Source organism: Palaemon carinicauda, chromosome 14, assembly GCF_036898095.1.
Source record: "Palaemon carinicauda isolate YSFRI2023 chromosome 14, ASM3689809v2, whole genome shotgun sequence".
NCBI lineage: Eukaryota > Metazoa > Arthropoda > Malacostraca > Decapoda > Palaemonidae > Palaemon > Palaemon carinicauda.
In genome coordinates, this window is record NC_090738.1 from 59,627,666 (window position 1) to 59,650,165 (window position 22,500).

Sequence of the window (22,500 nt, forward strand, 5' to 3'; positions counted from 1 at the left end):
ACAAATCAATGACATTAGCGTTAGAAACGCTCGGCACACATGTCTGTACTTATGCTAGGTTCACCTTCGGAAATGGAACAGTCTGGATGGGCAACACAGTGCCCTCACTTAGTTTGTAGTACAGTATGTAACTACACACTCACCCTGGAATTAATCGTCCCAATTAAGACCACTGTTCCTCGCAGAGTTAAACAGTAGGGTTAACACCGCGACCCACTGCTACCACAGATCTCTTTTAGTTCCTCTACTTGCTTCGCATAGTGGCGAAAGAACACTCTGGAAGACTTCCAGCCAGTGTATGAACGGAGATGTTCAAAATCCATGCAATTAAAGAAATTTAAGAATGAGGCAACTTTCCTCGGATCGTGACCTGCGGGTGTATTGTCAGGATCCGCTCTGCGAATAAAATATGTGATTTTTGCTCTGAGTTGATTCAGAGATAAATTTGAGCCTGATGTTTCTCCCCTGAATAGTTGACCACCCTTGAAGTCTGAAGTTCTATGAAGATAGACCTTTAGGCATTCTACTGGACATAGAGATGCATCTTCTTTCAGAGGGCAGATTCTCCAGGGACCCCACCTGTTGGTGGGTAACTCATTCTTGGCGAGAAACGTAGGATCCGGAAACAGGTTCAGTTCTTCCCCATCCAGGAACTGAACACGACCTGCCTCTCTCGAGAGGCTACAATTTCACTAACCCTGGCCCCGGACGCGAGTGCAAATTAGGAAAATAACTTTTTGTGTCAAATCCTTTAACGCACATTCTTCATTGCTCAACAGAGAAGCGAAATGAAGAACTTGTCTAAAGACCATGAAATGGGCTTTGGAGGTGCTGAAGGTCTGAGCCTAGCACAGGCTTTCGGGACTTTATTAAAGATCTCGTTACCTAGGTCGACCTGGAAGGCATATAGAATGGGTCTTGTCAAAGCAGACTTACACGCTGAAATCGTGTTCGCTGCCAACCCTTGACCATGGAGGTGGGGAAAAAAGATAAGCAGAAGTCTGTCAAGATCTCCTGCGGAATCTTCGCCTTGACAAAAGGCCACCCATTTTCTCCAAGATGACTCATATTGCCTTCTAGTAGATTTGCATTTATATTCCTCAATGAAGTCTATACTGGCTTTCGAAATCCCGAAACGCTTTCTCACCGCTAGGGAGAGAAAATCATGAACTGCAGGGTCCGGGTTTTCTGTAATGAAGCGCAGACAGTTGACTTCTGGACTCGCTGGGTCAGAACTGGATCTGGTAGTGGTACAAACTTCAGCTACAGTTCCAATGCCAGGAGGAACCACACGCTGTTCGGCCACTTGTGGGCCACTATTGCCGCTACCCTTTGAAGGATCTCAGTTTGTTGAGGACCCTCAACAGAAGGTTGTGAGGAGGGAACAGATAAATCTTGGACCATCTGTTCCAGTCGAGGGACATCGCGTCCACTGCTTCCGCTAAGGGGTCCTCGTACGGGGCACGTACAGGGGCAACTTCTTGTTGTCTTTCGTCGCAAAGAGGTCTATCTGCAGTTCTGGGACTGATTCAGAATGAAGGAGAATGATCCTGCGTCTAAGGACCATTCTGACTCTATCGGTGTGAACCTGGATAGAGCGTCCGCTGTCACATTGCGGACTCCTTGAAGGTGAACTGCCGACAGGTACCACTTCTTCTTTTCCGCCAATCGGAAGACGGCCAACATCACCTGGTTGAGAGGTGGTGACCTCGATCCTTGTCGATTCAAGTATCTTACAACTACCTCGCTGTCTATTACCACTTTATGTGGAACGAATGACGCGGGGAGACTTTCTTTAAGGTAAGGAGCACTGCCCTAGCTTCTAGAAAGTTTTATGAGAAAGGTCTTGAATAGCCTGGACCAAGTCCCCTGGACTTTTTTCCGATGAGAGTGACCTCCCCATCCCTCCTTTGAGGCGTCTGAGTGAATCGTCACCGACGGGGGAGGTGGCTGAAGAAGAACCTGACTTCTATAGATGTCAGGCTTGGGACCAAGGCCTGAGAAGAGTACTTAGCCGAAGCGGCTGGTCTTCTCATCTCTTCACGCGTTTGATGCATAACTTCTCCAAACTCCGATTGCATCCTTTAGCTGTGCTCTTAGCACTGGGTCTGTCACGGAAGCAAACTGGAGAGAGCGCAGTACTCTCTCCTGCTCGTGTCTTGATATCCTTTCGGAATCTTGAAGTCTCTTGACAGAACCCGCTATCTCCTTCCTTTTCTTCGCTGGGGTGGAGAAACGGTGTGACAAAAGGTCCCAGTGGATCTTAGCCACTGGAACTTTTGAGATGGAGAAAGTCGAGACTTTTTCTGTTGATCTTGAAGCCTAGGTACTCTAGGAACTGGATCACTGACTGGAAGCTTGCAAGCATTCTGTCTCGGATGCTGCCCACACCAACCAGTCGTCCAGGTAGGCTACTACCTGAATTCCCTTTAGGCGAAATTGTTTGAGAGCTACGCTCGCAAGCTTCGTAAAAATCCTTGGGGCTATGTTTAGCCCGAATGGCATGGCTCCGAAGGCGTATAGTCTTCGCTGTAGCCTGAACCCTAGGTAGGGGGAGAGTCGATGGCTAATTGGAATGTGCCAGTAGGCATCTGACAAGTCTATAGAGACGGAATATGCCCTCTTGGGCAGTAAGGTCCTTATGTGTTGCAGTGTTAGCATTTTGAATTTGCAATTCACTATGAACTTGTTAAGTGGCGACAAGTCCAGAATGACTCTGAGCTTTTCCGAGTCTTTCTTGGGAACACAAAACAGCCTCCCTTAGAAATTGATGGGCTTCACCCTTTTTCTCCAACCGTTCTTGAACGTACTCCTCCATAACGGGGGTGGAGTGTTGGAAAAAACCGAAGGTACGGGGGTGGAGTGCTGTACCAGCTCCCGCCCAATCCATTCTTGAGTAGGCTGTGGGCCCAGGGATCGAAGGTCCACCGATCCCGAAATTTCAGAAGTCTCCCTCCTACCGGTATCACCTCACTTGGACTGTCGTCCTGAGGTCTTGCCTTCCTGACCACGACCACCCCTGAATCCCCTTCCCCTTGAGGGGCGTCTAGACGAGCCTCTGGCTGCTCCTCTAGGCTTTGCTCGGAAGGAAGTAGACTGCCCTTCGAACGCTGGGGTGAATGCCGTGGACTGTGTCGACACGGCCTGGGGTACCCACTGAAAGGTGGTCGGGGTTTGTGCCACGATCTGGGGCACTGGGGGCAATGGCAATTGCAGTTGCTGTTGCTGTCTAAGAGGCTTAGCTGGCCGAGACGGTAGCCTAGTCCTCATAGTCTTCCTCTTTGGTTGAGGACCCTCATCCGGGGAAGACTTTCTTTTGATAGCCAGGTCCCACTTCTGGAGAAGGTTTCTATTCTCCAAGGTGGCTTTATCAAAAACTTCTTTGACCAAGTCGGTAGGGAAAAAGGTCTTTTCCCCAAATGTTGGAGGAGATTAGTTTCTTTAGCTCGTGCCTCACTGTAGCCGAGGTAAACACGAACTCCCTACAAGCTCTCCTTGCCTTGACGAAGCCATAAAGGTCCTTCGTCACTGTGGCCAGATGAGGCTTGGCCACTACCATGAACATTTCATGGACCTTGGGGTCACTTGCCATCGTCTCGAGAGTAGTCTGAAGAGACATTGAGGCAGTCAGTCTTTCTTTTGTATCGAGCTCACTTCGCAAAAGAAAGTCAGACAGCTTAGGGGGGTCCTTGCCGAACTGACGTCCGGCAATATCAGCCTCCAACTTTTCACTTAGAAACGTAAGATGGACCGTCCTCCAATCTTTGTGGTCCATAGGCAGGGCCAGCGACAAGGGTTTACACTCCTCTAGGGAGGGGCAAGACTTGCCGGGCCTCGATTGCTTTTAGTACAGCCAGAAACCCTTTCTGTAAAAAGGGGGAAGGCTCTAGTAGGCGAGGACACAAAGGAAGGGAGCTTCCTATTCAATGCAGCTACCTTTGAGTTAGAGAAGCCCCTCTCTTTCATCGAAGATGAAAGTAGAGCTTGAGCCTTAGCATGGTCATCACTATGACCTCCTTCGGCTCTGCCTCCTCCTTTGAAGCTGGTTCCTTCCTCAGCCGGACATAACAGTCCGGATATGGTGCCTTGCTGGGCCAGAATTCCACCCTCCAGGGGAACTGAGCCCAGCATATCCGAGATGACGATCTTTCCAGTCGTCATCGACATGTGCTCAGCATACCTCCATGGGTTAGCATCCGAGCACAAAGGAAGGTCTTTCACATTGAGCTTTTCTGGGGCCCATGTGATTCTGCAAGGCACTGCATTCGCAGTTCCATTGCAGCCGCCTTCTCCTGATTCTCCTTCTGCATTTGTTGGATCATTCCAACAATAGAAGAGAGGGCCTGTCCCAGCTCTACTGGGAGACCGGCCGATGTAGAGGGACTTGAACTTCATCCTGGGCTTCTGCAAGGAGGTCTTCCTCCTGACACCCGTCCACATCAGATATCCTGTCATTTAGCTGGATGTCTTGCATCGCGACCGCGACTTCAGCATCCACCTGGATCTGAACTTAGGGGATCTCCTCTTGAGGCTGGGGAATCACTGCCTCAGCTGATGCCTTAGGGAAAAGATACGCCCTCATCTTCTCACTTGGAAGATAAGGGCCAGAAGTGTACTTTTGGAAGCCCCTTACCCAGGTACGAAGCTTCTTCCTAGCTATTTAAATGTCTCATTAATCAGGTTAGTGCACACAGTACATACCTGAGGGTCCCAATACCGGAGATCATCCTTGGAGACAGCGTATGCTGCGTGTCTCCTACAAAACTCATGTCCGCAGAGGTTCTTGCTGCTGACATTGCAGAAAGCACTTCCCCACTTCGGAGTGTCCTTCTGTAAAGAGAAGAAATTTCCATGAGTATCAAGTGAACTATGTATCACTGGATATGCATAGTATAGCATAACAATTCATAAATGAAAGACACACACTTGTGTTTCCCTCACAACCCATTGTTGCAGCCTTCCAGATAATAAAATCAAAAATGGTTTATCTCTACTAGAGTAACCAATGCAAGGTTTCCATAGGAAACAGGTGGAGCTCACACCTAGGCAATGATTTTAAAAATCCTGGATAATAGACGGGGAAGAACTCTGCTTCCTGTCTGAGGGCAACAGCAAAGGGCTGTGTAAGAAAACACAATAGTGTTAGAAGATACAGTGCTGTACCTAAACTTTTACTATAGTTTTCTTCTTACTGTATATGCTATACAGAAGAATACTAGTACAGTATAGGAGGATGTGTGCCGGCCTGCCTTTGCCGGCCGGCACACACCACAATTAGCTTTAAAGTATACTACTTAACAGCTATAGGGCGGCAGCCCTCTGGTTCAAATGCCTGTGCCGGCGGCAGCAGCTGCCGGCCAGCAACAGCCAGTGTTGGCCGGCAATGATTGCCGGCCAGCAACTACACAAGGTAGTACCCAGCTGCCGGCCACACTCTTGGTGACCGGCAGACAAGGACTGACATAAGCCGGCCGGCAAAGGTACAAGACCGATGCCAGCCGGCAGCAAAAGAACCAGAAGACTACCCCTGCCCGGCTGCCGGCCTCATAGGCCGGCAGCCGGCCTCATAGGCCGGCTGCCGGGACAGGTACAGCACTAGAAGAAAATAGAATGGATGCCGGGATAAGAGTGTACACAACCCCCCCAGCCCGGCAACCGAAAGAGTGCATATAAGGAAGGGGAGAAACTTAATTCAGGCTTCCTTGACCAATGCCGTCCGGCTCTGCCGGCAGGCATGGATGAGGGACCAAGAGAGGTCCGGGCAGCACTCGAAAACATAAGACCCTTGCCGTCCAGCGTCTCTGCCGGCCGGCAATGGGCTTAGTCAATCCAAATCCCAACCTATACTAGGTCCAGAAGTAGAATGACATATGGTACAGTAATACCCCTGCCGGCCAGCTCTGCCGGCCGGCAAGGTACAGTACAGTAATGGCTAGGCCATTACGGAGATAGAGGGGGAAGGGACAAGAGGGTCCTGCCAACCTTGCTTTAGTGACAGATCACCCGTAGCCAAGAACTCTGTCTTAGCCTAAGGGAGATCTAAGGGAAAGGGCCAGCGCAGTAGTATAATACCTGCCAGCTTCCAGAGCACCAAAGCAAGGAAGGCGTTGCAACTCCCAAGGGAAGATTTATCCTCCCCGAGAACAGCAACAGGACTTAGTCTGGTCGATCACACAAGAAGGAATCATAACTACAGAAACCTTCGACAGTGACCTAAGGGAGCTCAGCTCCCTTTGTAAGTGTTAGGTCAGCGAGGGAGACTCTGCCCCAAGCCAAACAACACGGACTCAGACTAAAAACTCTGTTGTTCTGACCCTCTTTGAACCAGACTCTGCTGGAACAGGAAGGTACAGTAACACCCTAGTATAGTTTTATCGAAAATAAATTCGGAAAAAACCACTTAGGGATAAGCCCAAGGCTTAAACAGAGGGAAAGGGATTGCATACCTTCTCCGAAGAAAAGAAAGCAACCGGGGAGTATGATAAAGTATACTAAGGCTCCATAAGCAATTAGCCTAGGCACCAAGAGAATCGATTACCTAATTCACCGAAACTCTCACGTATACAATCTTGGAAATATTCCACACAGTCTAACATGTATAAAATATAGCCTAAAGCTTCAATAAAATTTTAATTACACTTGGAAAAACCATAATCATGCATTAAGTACTAGGACCAAACGACTAGGCTACATGGCCTAGCGTAGGCCAGAATGGCGAATACTTCGCCAAATAATACTAAGCACGAAAGGAAATCCTATGTAAAGCTAAATAGCTAAATTTTATTAAGCAAAACAACCAGGAATGTCACTCTGACTAACTAATTTATACCTAGCGAGTGACAGTGTCCAGGACACCTCTGGTAGGCTACGGCTCTTGTATCAAAGATTAATCCTATTAATCACTCAAAATTTTACCAAGAGCCTACATTTATACATAACAGACACTATACTCAACTTATCCGAGGTCAACGAAGACGAAGAAGCCATGAAAAGCTGAATAAATCCAAGATTTGCGAGAAAAACAGGAAAAAACACCGAGTTGTTAAGCTACGCAAAAAGGAATACAGATGGCGCCAGGATTGGCGCCAGGCACGCATACGAATCGGGGGATAGGGAAGCCTTGGGAGCGGCTCCCCTTTTTCTTTCCCGAATTCGTATCTCGTCAATCTCCCTCCTACGAGACGAATCTCTGTTCAGGTCGTAGATTGCCATGTGACGTGTCTAGAATACGTCCTCTGATATGTCGCGATATCCCTTTCACGAGGGATACTCGCTCCAGGAGTTAGAATTCTGGTACCTTAAGGTAAATTCTCTGGGAATATCGCCGTAGTTGTAATATACCCTAGGAAGCTACCCTATAGGAACTTCCATCAGGACGACATGGCTTGAGCCCAAAAATATATATATATATAGTGTGTGTGTGTGTGTGTATATAAATATATAGTTATATAAGCTTATAATTTTGTGTATACAGATAGATAGATAGATAGATAGTTATATATAACTTATAATTTTGCTTATATAGATAGATAGATATTCTCAAGACAAAAACAGTAGCTTAATATTATTCAACTCTTGGAGAGAGAGAGAGAGAGAGAGAGAGAGAGAGAGAGAGAGAGAGAGAGAGATAATAGGCAGGAAGCAGAGTACTAATAGATCTTAAGATTCCTCGTACTGTATTTGCTTATATCTGTCTATCTATCTATCTATCTATAGATAGAAATATAACTATAATCTTACGATTTAATTTAAAATTCTTTGGCATTGCTGAAAAGTCAATTTGTTTGTTCAACTATTGGTGAGAGAGAGAGAGAGAGAGAGAGAGAGAGAGAGAGAGAGAGAGAGAGAGAGAGAGGTGGGGTGGATGAGAGAAAGGAGTAGTAGGGAGCGAAATACCACAAATATCGATTGATCAAAGGTTAAAACCGTTAGATCGAAACACCAGATAGTCAGATGTCTGAACTTGTGAATCTCTCTTCTTTTACAATCTTTACTTAGACTTCTGTTTTTCCTTCCTATACAGCAGGGGAATCCTACTCTCTACAGGACTTCCACTGTCCTTTCGTGTTCGTTTAGTTAAAGTAACTCACTAGATGCTAAAGCATCATGATTTGATGCGTCATCCATCCATAGATTGAAGTCTCCACAAATAACTAATTCATTTTTTCTCCATGATTATCATCTCAATGAGTTCACTGTATATTCAAAGCTTGTTACACTGGTTCTTTTCAACATTTTGAGATTTTAGTAACTTTTATGAATGAAGAGCCCAACACCCCACCTAGACCTAGACCTATATATATATATATATATATATATATATATATATATATATATATATATATATATATCATCGGACATAACTAGTCCACTGCAGGACAAAGGCCTCAGACATGTCCTTCCACTTGCATCTGCTCTCTCTCTCTCTCTCTCTCTCTCTCTCTCTCTCAATACACACACATTTATATATATATATATATATATATATATATATATATATATGCTCTCAGAATGTGAAAGGTGTGTGTGGGGAGGGGGGAGGGTTAATTTCAGTGATCTTAGCCTTGTCAAAGTTATTTAACCACGTTTCAGATAATGCTAGTATGTCCAAATATTTCCCGTTTATCAATTCTCGAATTTGAATAGTTTTACTACCCACAGATTGTATATTTACATAGCCACAGTTTATGAAATCATTACTTGGCCTATCTATGATCTGTATTTTCTGCTAGTCTTTTCAATTCCAAGCTTTGCAATCTCTTGAATTAATGGCAATTCCCTAATATCGCAAGAGGGTCTGCCCCTCTCTTTTATTCTTCTCCTGTACTTCTCTTTCTCCCTATTTCCTTAACCTTTCCCATCCCGAGTACCTGCCTTTGAGCTATAAACTGGATTGTATCCAGGGGTACTCTTCCTTTCCCCATTTTCCCCACTTCCCTATTCTTATTATTCTTCTTCCTCTTGAATTAATACGTGGTCATTAGGTTTGTCTAACTTTGTGCAGTTTATACACATTGACATTTGCGAATTACACTCCTTGGTAGAGTTTTTTCCTGAACACGAAGTAGGCCTAAGTAAACCTAATGTTAATCTTGTGGTCTCAGCAAAAAAGGTTTCACTTAATACCGTGAAGAATTGAGGTCGAGTGCGGTCGAATCTTAACTTAATTAACTAACATGTTTTGTAAGAACTTTGTTATAACAGAGAGAATTAAGAAATAACCAAGTTTCTAGATTAAATTTAGAACAGATATCGCGATTTTTTTTTCAGTTATATTAAATGAGAGTTTGTTTCTTTGGCTTTTATATTATTTCTACACATAATTTGTAGTAAATTAATTAGTTTTCAAACATAAAAACGCAGACAAATTCATCAATAGAATGTAAACAATCTCAAAACATAAACATATTTGTTTACAAACATCATATTCACGTTGCAACAGAAGCCATCTAAATGAAACGAGCTAAATTTAGTGTGGTTTCTCCATCTCTTCCAGGTATAAAGTACTCTCTCTCTCTCTCTCTCTCTCTCTCTCTCTCTCTCTCTCTCTCTCTCTCAACCATTTATGTTCACCCACATCCCTACCACCTTCACATTACAGTAATCAAACATTATTTATTATTGATTTGTTCTCCTCATTTATTTATTTCCTTATTTACTTTCCTCACTGGGCTATTTTTCCCTGTTTGGGCCCTTTGACTTATAGCATCTTGCTTTTCCAACTAGGGTTGTAGCTTATCTAGTAATAATAATAATACCAATTATTATTATCATCATTTGCTAAGCTACAGCCCTGGTTGGAAAAGCAGGATGCTATAAGCCCAGGGGCTCCAACAGGGAAAATGGCCCAGTGAGGAAAGGAATCAAGGAAAAACAAAATATTTCAGGAACAGTACCAACACTAAATTAGACATTTCATACATAAACTATAAAAAACTTTTACAAAACAAGAGGACGAGAAATTAGATAGAATATAATAATGATATAATAAGAGGTCTTTCATGCTTAAGTCGGTCAATTGGCCCAGAGGTAAAAAAAGAAAAGAAGAAGAAGAAGAAGAAGAAGAAGAAGAAGAAAAAAAGGATTATAACTGTGATGGATGACAAACACTTTTCCCGGTAAACCGAATGACATCATCGTTATGGTATTTTTCAGCGACTCATCAACATCCGTGGAACAGGGTTCCATAGATCCCCGACTTCGAACGGATTGTACTGTACGTTTCAACCAAGGTTATAAGGTGTGTAGTCTATTGCAAATCAAGGTTTTATAACGTTTTTAAGCACTTTACAATATTATTTTATTGATATAATGTATATATAATTATTAATATCATATATTCATAAGACTCCTTGTTAATGTGGTTTAATTTTGGTAGGGAAGTAAATTTATTTTAAACATTAGTGATATCTTTACCAAGAGAGAGAGAGAGAGAGAGAGAGAGAGAGAGAGAGAGAGAGAGAGAGAGAGAGAGAGTGATTTACAAGGATTTTAGATGTCCCAAATTACTTTTTACTCCATCTGCTCTTGAATAGAGATAATTAGTTTAAGCGTTTATAGTTTTTATGATCTGAGAGAGAGAGAGAGAGAGAGAGAGAGAGAGAGAGAGAGAGAGAGAGAGAGAGAGAGCTGTGTTTGTTACCCTGCATGAACGTGACTTCGTTCAACATTGCCTTTGCAATGTCAGGGGTAGTGTGCAACCTTGAAGCTTCATGAGAAGATTTGCAAGTAAATTAGTTAGTGAAAGCAGTTCACGTGACATTTGCATATTGATAATCTATATATATTCTCCTTAGATAACCTTCATTTAAAACGTATAATATGACAGCTTGCGTAAGAGGGCTCTCTCTCTCTCTCTCTCTCTCTCTCTCTCTCTCTCTCTCTCTCTCTCTCTCACACACACAGTAGGAAGAGGGGGAATGGAATTTCCCTCCCTTTTCCAGAGGAAGAGGGGTGGGGGAAATATTGTCTGCTTGTGGCCAATCTTTTGCTCAGTAGCCGAATGCAAAATCATAAGTTTCCACACTGAAATGCAGCAGTAAATGGCATGGATATTGTTAAACACATTAGCCTCTCTCTCTCTCTCTCTCTCTCTCTCTCTCTCTCTCTCTCTCTGCTAACAATTGAGGATTTTTACCCTAGACGCATCTCATTGCTGAACGAACTTCCCGGCCCTCAGCACCTGGCCTTATAATGCAGTCTAATATTCATCTTTCTCACATACGTGAATCACTTAGTTTTATAATGCTTAATCGTATGTTTTACCAAATCATTCCTCCCTGCTTTTAGCATCTCTCTCTCTCTCTCTCTCTCTCTCTCTCTCTCTCTCTCTCACACACGTTTGTTTTCAATTGAGATACTTTCTTTATTTTACAAATCTTGAGAGCTTAGGCCTATAGGATTACTGATTACGGCACAGGTATGCACTCTAACGATGTTGCTTTAGTGTGTAATCCTTAATACTGATAATGGATACATGTTAATATTTTTTTGAATTATGTCAATTGGAAGTAGAACACTGCAAATTAGAATTTATGAAAGGAAAAATATGTTTATCAATGTTCTATATACCCTTTTCTTTATTCTAGAATTGATAACGGCTATTTCTGGTTGTTGTATTGTTAGAGTTCTCTTGCTTGAGGGTACACAGTATTCTTTTCCCTTATTTTTACTCACTGGGCTATATTTCCCCGTTGGAGTCCTTGGGCTTATAGTATCCTGCTTTGCCAACTAGGGTTTGTAGCTTTGCTGATAAGAATAATAGTAATAATAATGGTAATATCGAAACTTTTTATTTAAAGCTGTTTTTATTGTCACGTATGATGTTACAGGATTTTGCTTATTTATGAAATGCTATACAATATTGCAAAGTAGGGGACTTAGGCCTACTCAGTAAAGTAATAATAATAAGAAAATCGTACGTAACCTTATTTTAAGGGACTGAATAATGATGTATTTAACGTAAGCAATCCCTTTTTAAAAACCAGCTTACCACCTTAAGGTAAACATTAGATTCGCCCAGTTGTTTGTATCGAAAAACTAGTTTCCTGTTTTACAAGTCCAACAACAACCTTGTAAAGTTCTAAAGGTACCCAGAGGTCCAATAGTGACCTGTAAGATGACACCTGTCATTATAGCTGTCTCTTATTGTTACTCGGGGGGTACCTGTTATTCACCTTTGACTCCCACCCTCACGATACGTTTTTAACAGCCTAACACTCTCTCTCTCTCTCTCTCTCTCTCTCTCTCTCTCTCTCTCTCTCTCTCTCTCTCTCTCGGTGCGGCAGCATAGGTCTAGAACTTTCTCTTTTTTTTTTTTTTTTTTTTTACATTTAGTTAATGCTGACTTGTTTGATTTTATGATTTAAGTGGAGAGAAATGTTACTTGTTAATTCGTTGTATTATTTTGAATATATTTTCGTATTCTGTTTTATTCTATTTATGTAAAAAAATTTGTTTGCCCCAAAATTTTTGTTAGTCGTTAACTCGATCCCAATTTTAACTATTTGGATGGTATTTACAGTAGGTAAACAATATGCTATGTCTAATTGTTTCAACTAATGTCTATTATGACCGAAATAACTTTTAGATATCTTGTGTGTCATAAAAATTTCTCTCAAGGTCTAACATAAAAATTTCGTTGGAACTTCAGAAATTCAAACCTGCAGTGAATGATTTTAAGTTGAACAGATTGACATCTCGCTAAATTGTATATATATGACATCTATTTTAACGTTGTTAATGTTAAGATATTTTATGTTTTTTACTATTACTTCTTATATATAATTTATCGATATCCTTATTTCCTTTCCGCACTGGGTTATTTTTCCTGTTAGAGGCCTTGGGCTTATAGCATCCTGCTTTTCCAACTAGGGTTGTAGCTCAGCTAGTAATAACAGCAAATTTTAATAAAGCTAATACATTATACTGGTTTGATTAGGAATCTCTCTCTCTCTCTCTCTCTCTCTCTCTCTCTCTCTCTCTCTCTCTCGTAGCCTTAATTTGTTTGCATAAGATAGCTACTCATAATAGATTATATCAGAGGTAGGCTACCCTTTGTAAACAATACATGTAAACATATTTATCTATTATTCATTTCTAATTTACTTGGTTAGGTCTATGTCTTACAGTTACGCAGAGACTATTATTATTATTATTATTATTATTATTATTATTACTACATGCTAAGCTACAATCCTAGTTGGAAAAGCATAATGCTATAAGCCCAGGGGCTCCAGTAGGGAAATAGGCCAGTGAGGAAAGGAAACAAGGAAAAATAAAATATTTCAAATACAGTAACAACATTAAAATTAATAAATAAATATGATTCCTTATATTGAATTAAGGAGTGGTATTTATTATCTAATTTTTGAATCTGTATAATATTATTGTATTAGTCACCAAAACCCTCAGGTAAAAGTAAAAGAAAAAATTGATCATATTTTGAAATTTTTTCGATATTTATTCACATTTTCCCCAATTTGTCGTCTTTAGTTGCCACTTTCTGTGTGGGGATACCTGTGAAAGGGTTTGCGTATCGCCATGATCAGCAAAGCTGTACTAGTCAGGGCCACCCATACTAGGTTGGTTTGCTATGAGCGATCTGACGACAATTTCCCACCATCACCAATCCACACTTGGCAGCGTAGTGATGAAAACTGACCAAACGCCAGACATGAATAGAGATATATCTGAGGTCTTTGTCCTGCAATGGACCAGAAACGGCTGCATTTGTTGCTGTTGTTGTATTCAAGGTTATAGAATATTGTATTCTATAGACCTAGTTCCAGATAGTTATGGAATAACCACTGTAGTCTTTCTGGTATAAATCGATTTGTGATTATTAGTTCATAGGTCTAATTCGTTTTCAGTAAACCAACACATTTGTTGTTGTTGTTGTTGTTGTTGTATTCAAGGTTATAGAATATTGTATTCTATAGACCTAGGTCCAGATAGGGAATAACCACTGTAGTCTTTATGGTATATATCGATTTATGATTATTAGTTCATAGGTCTAATTAGGTTTCAGTAAACCAACAGATCGTTGCATTGTTGATATCTATGATATTTATCCCGTGTGGCCCTTGAACAAAACATCTAATCCTATCAACATGCCACTTTGCATTCCCAAATATGCTGTTATCAGATAAGATACGACGTGTTCGTTGATAAGCTTCGTGTTTATCCCGGTCAAACTGATTACCACATTAGCTGTAGGGTGTAACTGCGCTAGTCAAAGTCCTTTCTTACACAGCTTTCGTCTCCGTGTTCTTAGAGATTCATTGTGGATTTACTTTTAGGTTATTGTAGATTTACTTAAGAGGAATACTTGGTCACTTTAGATTATTGTAGATTTACTTATGAGGAATTCTTGGTCACTTTAGATTATTGTAGATTTACTTGTGAGGAATTCTTGGTCACTTTAGATTATTGTAGATTTACTAGTGGGGGATACTTGTTCACTTTATATTATTGTAGATTTACTTATGAGGAATTCTTGGTCACTTTAGATTATTGTAGATTTACTTGTGAGGAATACTTGGTCACTAGATTATTGTAGATTTACTTGTAAGGAATTCTTGGTCACTTTAGATTATTGTAGATTTACTTGTGAGGAATACTTGGTCACTTTAGATTATTGTAGATTTACTTATGAGAAACTTGGTCACTTTAGATTATTGTAGATTTACTTGTGAGGAATTCTTGGTCACTTTAGATTATTGTAGATTTACTTGTGAGGAATTCTTGGTCACTTTAGATTATTGTAGATTTACTTATGAGGAATACTTGTTCACTTTAGATTATTGTAGATTTACTTATGAGGAATACTTGTTCACTTTAGACTATTGGCAGATTTACTTATAAGGAAAGCTTGGTCACTTTAGATTATTGGCAGATTTACTTATAAGGAATGCTTGGTCACTTTAGATTATTGTAGATTTACTTAAGAGTACTTAGTCACTTTAGATTATTGTAGATTTACTTGTGGGGAATACTTGGTCACTTTAGACTATTGGCAGATTTACTTACAAGGAATGCTTGGTCACTTTAGATTATTGTAAATTTACTTAAGAGTACTTAGCCACTTTAGATTATTGTAGATTTACTTATGAGGAATACTTTGTCACTTTATATTATTGTAGATTTACTTGTGAGGAATTCTTGGTCACTTTAGATTATTGTGGATTTACTTAGGAGTACTTAGTTACTTAAGCTTATTGTAGATTTACTTGTAGGGAATACTTGTTCACTTTAGATTATTGTAGATTTACTTATAAGGAATGGTTGGTCACTAGATTATTGTAGATTTACTTAAGAGTACTTAGTCACTTAAGCTTATTGTAGATTTACTTAAGAGTACTTAGTCACTTAAGCTTATTGTAGATTTACTTGTGAGGAATACTTGGTCACTTTAGATTATTGTGGATTTACTTAAGACTACTGAGTCACGTAAGGTTATTGTATATTTACTTGTAGGGAGTACTTGCTCACTTTAGACTATTGACAGATTTACTTATAAGGAATGCTTGGTCACTTTACATTATTGTAGAATTACTTATGAGAAATACTCGGTCACTAGATTATTGCAGTTAGGCCTATTTAAGAAGAATACTTAATTGCAGTTACTTAAGAATACATGGTCACTTTGTATTACGGGCAGATTTACTTATAACAATTACTTGAACAGCTAGTTTATCACAGTCCAGCCTAACAACAGGACATTTATTGTTAATGAGACGAAGAGAATAAACCTCAAGACGACCCGAGTGCAACTGGTACACCGAAAAAGAAGCTCTTCGGGTTTTGTTGTCAAGGTCACCTAGATGTTCATTTGATCTTCGCTTGCTCAAGAAAACCTTCCTTGTAAAGCTTACTCCAAATCCAAGTAGAGTTTGTGATTTTATTTACAATAAGGTTTATTTATTGCATATCTGTAGTACGCTCTTTCTTTTCAGCTTTTTTTTTTAACTTGAAAGTTTTCGAACTTACTTTACAGGGCTGTTATCTTGGTCCTATTTTAATTGTTCATTACATCTTATATCGTTTATTTATTTCCTTATTTTCTATGCTCACTTGGCTATTTTTCTCCTGTTGGAGTCCTTGGACTTATAGCATCTTGCTTTTCCAACTAGGGTTGTAGCCTGGCTAGTAATAATAAATACTTCTTATATTACTTATTGATTTCCCTATTTCCTTTCCTCACTTGGCTATTTTCCCCTGTTGGAGTCCTTGGACTTATAGCATTTTGCTTTTCCGACTATGGTTGTAGCTTGGCTAGTAATAATAATAATAAATACTTCTTATATCACTTATTGATTTCCTTATTTCCTTTCCTCACTTGGCCATTTTTCCCCTGTTGGAGTCCTTGGTCTTTTGGCATCTTGTTTTTCCAACTAGGATTGTAGCTTGGGTAATAATAATAATAATAATTACTTCTTATATCTTTTATATATTTCCTTATTTCCTTTCCTCACTTGGCTATTTTTCCCCTGTTGGAATCCTTGGGCTTATAGCATCTTGCTTTTCCAACTAGGGTTGTAGCTTGGGTAATAATAATAATAATAATAATTACATATACCGTCTATATATTTCCTTATTTCCTCTCTTCACTTGGCTATTTTTCCCCCCGTTGGAGTCCTTGGGCTTATAGCATCTTGCTTCTCCAAGTAGGGGTGTAGCTTGGGTAGTAATAATAGTAATAATAATACGTACTTCTTATATCGTTTATATATTTCCTTTTTTCCTTCCCTCACTTGGCTATTTTTCCCTGTTGGAGTCCTTGGGCTTATAGTATCTGGCTTTTCCATCTAGGGTTGTAGCTCGGGTAGTAGTAATAATAATAATAATAATATAAAAAAGTGGGGAACATTGTGCCCTACTGGACTTAACAGCTACAAGATCTATCTGTTGTATAAATTCTTAGGTATTTAAGAGTATCACAGCGTATTCTGTTAACTGTCAAACTCACTTATCGAATCACTTTTAAAACAAGAAAGACTTCAGCTTCTTCCTGAAAGCCTTAATATCTTCAGTCTTTTGTATGTCTAGTGTGTTTCTTGTAGTCTTGGGGCCGCATATATAAAAACTCTAGATCTTATCTTAGTCGTTTTGTTATTAAGTAAATCGTAGGTAGTTTTTTTTTTCATTTCACTTTGCCAAGATGAGATATAAGCTTTTGATAATTGTCAATCAAGACTTTAATTATATTCATTGCGATGAGAGTAATTTCTCATTTGCTGTTGGTCGCAATCGAAATTCCTAACCACACACACATACATATATATATATATATATATATATATATATATATATATATATATATATATATATATATATATATATATATAAAATGCATATATGTGTATTATTATTATTATTAAATGCTAAGCTACAACCCAAGTTGGAAAAGCAGGATGCTATATGCCCTGAGGCCCCAACAGGGAAAATAGCCCAGTGAGGAAAGGAAATAATTATTATTTTGCACATTTATGTTTTTTTTTTATCATATATATTCATATAAGCCATATAATATACACCTCTTAATATCTGGATTCTCTCTACCTCGGGATCAGAGACCCAAGGGGGAATCAGCTTAATGATAAAATGTAAAAAATAAAATCTAATTTTTGTTTGTAGGTGATTTATACATATTTATATATATATATAGGCTACTAAACACACGTACAGTAATAACTGTATACAAAGTGAAGAGATGCTGGTAGAACAAGTGTTTTTGAAATTGATAAGATTTGAAGGTCAATATGGGTATTACAATAATAATATTCTCCATAAACGAAAGATAATTCGTTTCTTTAAAGCAAGTGAATACATTGACATTTATATCCTTAGTACGAAAAGAATTTTTTTTATTTTTTTATTTAGGAGAATCTAAACTGTTTGCAGTAGAATGGGACTTAAATGAACAGAACTTCTGTTTATTGACATTGTTTATCCTCTTAATATAACTGGTTCCTACCGGTTGTCACGCTGGTTACATTTCTCAAGGTAATGTCATGGTCTGCGTTGTAAAGAAACCCACAAGTGCATGACAAGGTTGCTGTATTGCTGTACTTTGCATCTGTTAAAAGATCACTTGTTTTGATGGCAGGTGTGGTAACGTCCCTGACTGGTGAACGCCAGACTGGGGTTCGAGTCCCGCTCAAACTCGTTAGTTTATTTGGTCGCTGCAACCTCACCATCCTTGTGAGCTAATAATGGGAGGTTTAGGGAAGCCTATAGGTCTATCTGCCGAGTCATCAGCAGCCATTGCCTGGCCCTCCTTGGTCCTAGCTTGGGTGGAAAGGGGCATTAACGCCAGACTGGGCTTCGAGCCTCTCAAACTCGTTAGTTTATTTGGTCGCTGCAACCTCACCATTCTTGTGAGCTGATGATGGGAGGTTGAGGGGAGCCCATAGGTCTATCTGCCGAGTCATGAGCAGCCATTGCCTGGCCCTTCTTGGTCCTAGCTTGGGTGGAGAGGGGGGCTTGGGGACTTTTGATTTCAATTACTGTTAATTACTTGTTTGTTATTGCTTTACTCGACTTGATTCTCCTTTAAAGTAGTTTACCGATTTGTTTACTGAAAGTAATAAAAGTAATTTAAAACGGTTAATGATTTATAATGAACTATAGTCATTTTTTTAGCGAGGCAGATTTGCACCGACTCGCAGAAGTGCCCTTTTAGCTCGGAAAAGTTTCCTGATCGCTGATTGGTTGGACAAGATAATTCTAACCAATCAGCGATCAGGAAACTTTTCCGAGCTAAAAAGGCACCCCAGTGAGCCTGTGCAAATCTGCCTCGCTAAAAAAAATTGACTATAGTGTATGCGACCCGTCAAATTTTGACGGCTAAATAAATATTCAATCGAGGTTCTCAACAGATGCATTTTTTTCCTTTATTTGATATTTTTCCTTAATTTGGTCTGATTTTTCCCTTGTTTTATATAATTTTTCCCTTATTTGATGTGATTTTTCCTTTATTTGATGTGATTTTTCCTTTATTTGATGTGAGTTTTCCTTTATTTGATGTGATTTTCTCTTTATTTAATGGGATTTTTCCATTATTTTGTGATTATTTCTTTATTTTGTGATTTTTTTCCTTATTTGATGTGATTTTTCCCGTATTTGTAATTATTTTTTTCTTATATGATGTGATTTTTCCCGTATTTGATGAATTTTTTTTTCTTTATTTGGTGTGATTTTTTTTTTCTTAATTTGATGTGATTATCCCTAATTTGATGTGATTTTTACCTTATTTGATGTGATTTTTTTTCTTAATTTGATGTGATTATCCCTAATTTGATGTGATTTTGACCTTATTTGATGTTATTTTTATCTTAATTGGTGTGATTTTTTCTTGATTTTATGTGATTTTTACCTTATTTGATGTGATTTTTCCTTATTTGATATGATGTTTCCGTTAATTGTTATGATTTTTCCATTATTTGATGTGATTTTATCTTATTTGATGATTTTTCTTAATTTGATAATATTTTTCCCTTATTTGGTGTGATATTTTCCTTATTTTATGCTTTTTTCATTTAATTGATATGATTTTCCCTATTTGATATGATTTTTTTCTCTATTTGCTATGATTTTTACCTTAATTGGTATGATTTTTACCTTAATTGGTATGATTTTTACCTTAATTGGTATGATTTTCCCTTACAAGATATGATTTTTCCTTATATAATGTGGTTTTTCCCTTGTTTGATGTGATTTTTCTCTCAATTGATATGATTTTCCCTTAATTGATATGATTTTTCCCTTAATTGATATGATTTTCCCTTATTTGATATGATTTTTCCCTTAATTGATATGATTTTCCCTTATTTGATATTTTCCCTTACCTGATATTTATCCTTATTTTGATATGATTTTGCCCTTATTTTATAGGATTTTCTCTTATTTGATATAATTTTCCTTTATTTGATGATTTTACCTTTATTTGGTGTAATTTTATTCCTTATTTTCTATGATTTTTCCCTTATTTGATATGATTTCCCCTTTATTTGGTGGGATTCTTTTCCTTATTTAATGAGATTTGTTCCTTATTTAATGTTTTTTTCCCTGTTTGATATGATTTTTGTTCCATTGATATTTTCCCTTAATTGATATGATTTCCCATATTTGATATGATTTTCTCTTATTTAATGTAATTTTATTCCTTATTTGATATGATTTTCCCCTTTTTATATACTTTCACCCTTATTTGATATGTTCTCCCTTATCTAATATGATTGTTTCCTTATTTGATGGGATTTTCCCTTATTTGATATTAGTTTTCCCCTATTTGATGTGAGTTTCCCTTATTTGATATGATTTCTCCCTTATTTGATGCGATTACTCCCATATTTTATATAATTTTCCCCCTTATTTCATATAATTTCCCCCTTATTTTATATTATTTCCCTCTTATTTTATATAATTTTCCCCTATTTTATATGATTTCCCCCCTATTTTATATTATTTCCCTCTTATTTTATATTATTTCCCTCTTATTTTATATAATTTTCCCCTTATTTTATATAATTTTCCCCTTATTTTATATAATTTCCCCCTTATTTTATATAATTTCCCCCTATTATATATGATTTCCCCCGTATTTTATATAAATTTCCCCTTATTTTATATGATTTCCCCCTATTTTATATGATTTCCCCTGTATTTTATATAAATTTCCCCCTTATTTTATATGATTTCCCCCCTATTTTATAATATTTCCCCCTAATTTGATATAATTTTCCCCCAGAAAACACCAGCATCATGGCGAACGAAGTGGGCAGCATGAGACCCAACCCGTATATCTTCGACATCGAAAATCGGAAGAAGAGGAAGCCGAGATTGGCACATGACCTGGGAGCAGGAGCCAAATGTAACAAATGCGGCGACAAATGTTCAGGATTTGAACTTCATTTCTGGAGGTCAGTTTGAATAATTATTTAGACTTTTTAGAGTATTTTTTCAGTAGTTCATTTTTAGGTATGTTTACGGGGAGTGGATTAGTTATGATTTTAAAGTTCACGTTATGGGAGCACTTTAGAAAACAAGCCTTCAGTTTCTTCTTGGAAGCCTTAATATCTTCGGTCTTTCAGCTCCAACAACCATACGAAGAAGATAGTGCACAAACAGTTGGAAAATTCCTTTTTTGTGAAGAAAATATTGAAAATAAGGAAAGAGTACTACAACAAATGTGGATGAAAAGAGAAAAACTAGTGAAAATAAGGAACACACAAAACTAAAAGACACAGAGGCGCCGTTGCAAAGGCAAAGCCTCAACCTGAATCTGATCTGATCTGATCCCAACACCTAGCAGGGATCTGGCTGCATTTATAGATAGGGCAATGAATATAAAAGAAGAGTTTAAGAAGCCCAAACTGATTACCACAACAGGTTGCCAAAACTGATGATAGCAAGGTGTTATCCTATCCAATTTCAAAGTAGAAGGGAATAAAAGTAAAGATTGAGAACCTCATTATGATATTAATTTATTTAAGGCACAGATGATATAAACTTAATAACAATAATAAGAATAAGCTTAGAAGCTTTGCACCTATCTATAAAGAGATAGAGTGCCCGCAAACTTACTTTGCGGAGTGAGCAATAAGGAACCAGGAACCAGGAACTAGATGATATTGACATATATGGACCTAATGTGACAATAATGTTTACGATCTTTATATGATGTCTTGGTTGGCAATGACATGGTATGAATTATGTAAGTGTAATAATGGTTAACTTTCGGTACAGATCTGCAATACTGGGAGACTTTCTTGCCTCTCAGAGATTAGTGATTTTCAGAAGAGTATCTTACTACTCATTCCAGTGGTACAGTCATGATTTATATCAAAGGTTTAAAGGTGCCTTATGAATGACAGAGGCAAGGGACATATCAATGTCTTAAGACTGACCATATATACATATGGTCAGGGCCCAAACCCCCACTCCATTAAGATAGGACCAGGGAGGACCAGGAAATGTCTGCTGATAACTCAACAGGTAGATATATAGGCTCCCACAAAACCCACATCCCTAGCCCACAAGGATGGTGAGGTTACAGACTACAAGAAACTATCGAGTTCGAGCTAGTCTCGAACTCTCGTCCAACATTTTGTCACAAGGACGTTTCTAACAGGCTTCCACAAAATAATTTTACTGCAGTTTCACGCACTCTCTCTTTAAGTGTCATCAACCTGAAGTATCCTTTTCCTGTGCAATTTACATAAACACCTTTATTCTCCGGCAACAATCAAGATACATAAACTTTCTCCATTTACAAGCTGTGCTGAACAAGAGGCATTTAGGCGTTTATAGCTACGTGTTCTATGTGACCCTAATTAGCGTAAGTTTCGTTTTCTAATTTACTTTTATATATCGATTGTTTAATAATATCTAGTACATCTTTAATTCACTAAGAAGAAAACTTCATTTTGCTACAGTATAATTGGGTTTATTCATTGTCTATTAATGATGTTTATTACAATTACAATTCCATAGAGA

The 22,500-nt window shown here is 38.5% G+C and overlaps 1 long non-coding RNA gene across 1 annotated transcript in view; it reads left to right on the forward strand.

Annotated features, from left to right (window-relative positions):
• Nucleotides 1-20,924, forward strand: part of LOC137653201 (uncharacterized) — a 34,780-nt gene extending 13,856 nt beyond the window's left edge. Inside the window, exon 2 of the long non-coding RNA XR_011046424.1 lies at nucleotides 20,753-20,924. This is a non-coding gene — a long non-coding RNA (uncharacterized lncRNA). The remainder of the gene's footprint in view (nucleotides 1-20,752) is intronic.
• The last annotated feature ends 1,576 nt before the right edge of the window (nucleotides 20,925-22,500 follow it).